Below are 4803 nucleotides of genomic sequence, written 5' to 3'. Positions count from 1 at the left end.
TGGTAAATCCATGGGCCTGTCCCCACTTCCCCACAGCCTACCTGTCTTCCAGGAGGTTTGCCATAACCAGGGACACATGAGGCTTTCTCTAACCAGGGACACAGGAGACCTTCCCTAACCAGAGATAGCAATGCCTGCCTCTCAGGAGGCCTTGTCACATAGCTCTACCTGCCTCTGAGAGGCCCACTCCAATCCAAGACACCCAGAACACTTAATACCAGAGATATTCTAATGGTGAAAGGCAAGTGCAAGAACATAAGCAACAGAATCCAATGTAACTTGGAAACATCAAAACCCCATTTCTTATCACAAGAAGCCCTGGCTTCACTAACACATTTGAAGAGCAAGATTCTGACTTAAAATCCCATTTCATGAAAATAATAGAAGCCTTTAAGGAGGATATAAATAATTCTTTTATTTATTTATTTATTGGTGCCAATTTGAGTAGTTTTATTACTCTATGTTACTTATTTTGGGTCTTTGTGGAACAATGCTATACCCTTTACTTGGACTGATTTAATCCACCTCTTCAATTGTGGGGCCTGAAGAAACACCACCAGATGGAGGAGCTCCCCCATCCAGGAATTCACCAGGCATTTCTCCAGGCATGCCACCAGAACCCTGGTACAGTTGGCAATGATAGGGTTGCAGACTTTCTCTAGTTCTTTCTGCTGATGCTCAAATTCATCCTTCTCTGAAGTCTGGTTCTTATCAAGTCAGCTGATGATGTTACTGCACTTGTCAAGAATCTCCATTTGTCATTGTTGATCTTGCCTTGAGGTTTCTCATTTTCAAAAGTTGCTTTCATGTTGAATGCATAAAACTCCAGTGAAACCTTGAAGGAAACTTTATCTCTCTGCTTCTCATCCCCAGCTTTGTACTTCTCAGCTTTTTGGACCATGTGCTTAATGTCCTCCTTACTCAAGTGGCCATTGTCATTTGTGATGGTGATCTTGTTCTCCTTTCCTGTGCTCATATCTACAGCAGAAACATTAAGGATGCCATTGACACCAATGTCAAAAGTAATCTCAATATGAGGAACCCTACAGGGTGCTGGAGGTATGCTTGTGAGCTCAAATTTCCAAGTAGGTTGTTGTCCTTGGGTCATGGTCCTTTCACCTTCATATACCTGTATCAGTACACCTGACTGTTGTCAGGGTAGGTGGTGAAAGTCTGTGTCTACTTGATGGGAATGGTGGTATTGTACTTGTTGAGGACAGACATGACTCCACCAGCAGTTTCAATCCCAAAGGAAAGAGGGATGACATCCAAAAGCAGCAAATTCGGAACATTCTCAGACTTGTCTCCAGATAGAATGGCTGCCTGGACAGCTGCACCATAGGCAATAGCTTCATTGGGGTTAATGTTATTATTCAGTTCTTTTCCATTGAAAACGTCTTGCAGAAGTTTCTGGATCTTGGGGATTCTGGTAGAACAACCTACCAAGACAATATCATGGATCTGTGACTTGTCTAGTTTGGCATTTTGAAGGGCCTTCTCTACAGGGTCCAGTGTGCCATGGAACAGCATTCAATTCCTCAAATCAAGCATGGGTACTGAAGTTTTCATAGTCAATTTCCTCATAGAGAGAATCAATTTTAATACTGGCCTGGGTGGTGGAGGAGAGGGTGCACTTGGTCCATTCAAGAAAGTCTGGAGATGCCAGACAGCTCTCTTGTTCTCACTGATGTCCTTCTTGTGCTTTCGCTTAAACTCAACAATGAAATTGATGATCATTCGTTTATCAAAGTCTTTCCCACCCAAGTGGGTATTTCCAGCTGTTGATTTGACTTCAAAAATTCCATCCTCAATAGTGAGGATTGACACATCAAAAGTGCCACCTCCCAAGTAAAAAAATCAGCACATTCCTTTCAGCTCTGACCTTCTTATCTAAGCCATAGGCAACAGCAGCAGCAGTTGGTTCATTGATAATTTGAAGTACATTGAGGCCAGCAATAGTTCCAGCATCTTTTGTTGCCTGCCCCCAAGAGTTACTGAAGTAAGGTGACACTGTGACCACAGCATTGGTAACAGTCTTTGCAAATTATGCTTCTGTATTTTCCTTCATCTTTGTCAGAACCACCTAGGACACTTCCTCTGTATAGAAGCTTTGTGTCTCCCCTTTTGTAATTCAACTTGGACCTTGGGCCAGCCTGCATCATTCACCACCATGAAGGGCCAATCCTTCATGTCAGACTGAACAAGAGCACCATCAAACCTATGTCCAATCAGCTGTTTGGATAAAAAAAACTGTGTTGGTGGAGTTCATTGCAACCTCATTCTTGGTTGCATCCCCAATTAATCATTCTGAGTTGGTGGAAGCAACATAGTTTGGCTTGGTGCAGTTACCCTAGTTATTGGCAATTATTTCCACCTTTTCATGCTGGAAGACACCCACACAGGAGTAGGTGGTACAAAGGTCAATGCCTACTGCTGGTCCCTTAGACATGGCTGCTTGCATGTAGGCCTGGCTGCGCTGACTATGAGACCACACAAATGCCCAAGAGCTGGCTGCACATTCAATGAGGAAATAATAAAGGAAAGCACAGGTAAACAGGATAAACTCCTGAAAAAGGAAACAAATCTCCTAAAGAAATATAAGAAAATACAATCAAAAAGGTGAAGGAATTGAACAAAATGGACCAAGACCTAAAAAGAAGAAATAAAAATAATAAAGAAATCACAAATGGATGCAACCCTGGAGATGGAAAACATAGGAAACAGAACAGGAACTACAGATGCAGGTATTACCAACAAAATACAAGAGATGGAAAAGAAAGTCTCAGGTGTAAAAGGTACCGTACAAGATGTTGATGCATCTATCAAAGAAAATTTAAAGAGTAAATGTTTCTAACACAAAACACCCAGGAAGATTGGACAAAAGAAAACACCAACCTTAAGAATAATAGCAGTAGAAGGGAGTGATGATTCTCAGTACAAAGAGCAAGAAACTATCTTCTACAAAATCATACAAGAAATCTTCCCTAACCTAAAGGAAGAGATGGCCATAAATGTAGAAGCCTACACCAAAGAACACCAAATAGATTGGACCAGAAAAGAAAATCCACTCACCATATAATAATCAAAACACTAAATTTACAGAACAAAGAAAGAATATTAAAAGGGGTAAGTACACCAGACTTCTTAGTAGAGATACTAAAAGCCAGAAGATCCTGAACAGGTGGTACACAGACCCTGTGAGACCACAGACTGTTATACCCAGGAGAACTCTCAATCACCATAGGTGGAGAAACCAAGATATTCCATGACAATACCAAATTTAAACAATATGTTTCTATTAATCCAGCCCTATAGCAGATACTAGAAGGACAACTCCAACACAAGGAATATAACTACACAAAGAAAACACAAGAAATTAATCATATCACAACAAACCCAAAATAAAAGAATCATACACACATAATTCCTCCAACAACAAAAGTAACAGACACTAACAATGATTGATCATTATATTTCTCAACAACAATGGACTCAATTCACCAATAAAAAGACGCAAGGAACCGCAAACAGGATCCATGATTTTGGTGCATACAAGAGACACACCTCAGAAGCAAAGAAAGCCATTACCACATGGGGTAAAGGGATGGAAACAAGTTTTCCAAGCAGATGGTTCCAAGAAACAAATGGAATAGCCAATCTAACACCCAATAACATAGACTTTTAACCAGAAGAAATAAAAAAGGATAGCGAAGAACACTTCATTTTCATCAAAGGAACAATTCACCAAGATAAAGTCCCAATTCTGAAGATCTATACACCAAATGCAAGGGCACCCACATTGGTAAAATAAATTTCACTAAATCTCAAAATAAACATTGAATTTCACACAATAGTAGTGGTCGATTTCAACTACTCACTCTCACCAAATGGATGGGTCATTGAAAAAGAAACTAAACAGAGACATTGTGAAACTAGCATATTATCAACCAAACACAGTTAACAGATATCTATAGAATATTTCATGCTGAAACAAGAGAATATCTTCTTCTCATCATGTCATGGGATCTTCTCCAAAACTGACCATGTAACTGGTCACAAAACAAGCCTCAATAGATTTAAGAAGATTGACATAATCCCATGCATTGTATCAGATAACCACAGACTAAGGTTGGACTTCAACAACAACAACAACAACATCAGCAACATCAAAACAACAATAGAAAGCTCACATATTAATGAAAACTGAACAACTCTCTACTTAATGGTAAGATTGTCAGGAAAGAAATAGAGAAAGAATTAAAGACCTTCTAGAATTCATTGTAGCTGAAGGCACAACATACCCAAACTTATGGCACAGAGTGAAAAAAGCGTTAATTGGAAAAATCATATCATTAAGTGACTTCATAAAAAAAACTGGAGAAATTCTATACTAGTAACTTAACAGCACATCATAAAGCTCTAGAACAAAAGGAAGTAAACACACAGAAGGAGTAGACTTCGGGAAATAATCAAACTCAGAGCTGAAACCAAATAATTAGAAACAAAAAAACAATTGAAGAGTCAGAAAAACCAAGAAATGGTTCTTTGAGAAAATCAATAATGTAGATAAACCCTGAGACAAAACTAACTGAAAGGCTTAGAGACAGTATCCAGTTAACAAAATCAGAAAAAAGAAGACATAAAAACAGAAACTGAGGAAATTAAAAAACCACCAGATCTTACTTCTAAAAGCTTCACAGAACTGGAAAATCTAGATCAAATGGATGATTTTCTAGACAGTTACCACCACATACCAAAGTTAAATCAGGATCTATCAAATAAGCTATCTAAACAGTGCAATAA

The 4803-nt window shown here is 39.0% G+C and overlaps 1 pseudogene; it reads right to left on the bottom strand.

Annotated features, from left to right (window-relative positions):
* Positions 1-516: 516 nt before the first annotated feature.
* On the bottom strand, positions 517-2449 carry LOC116897795 (annotated as a pseudogene).
* Between the last annotated feature and the right edge of the window lie 2354 nt (positions 2450-4803).

Source organism: Rattus rattus, chromosome 4, assembly GCF_011064425.1.
Source record: "Rattus rattus isolate New Zealand chromosome 4, Rrattus_CSIRO_v1, whole genome shotgun sequence".
Lineage (NCBI taxonomy): Eukaryota > Metazoa > Chordata > Mammalia > Rodentia > Muridae > Rattus > Rattus rattus.
Note: the sequence above shows the minus strand (reverse complement) of the source record. Positions and strands in the feature narration are given on the sequence as shown.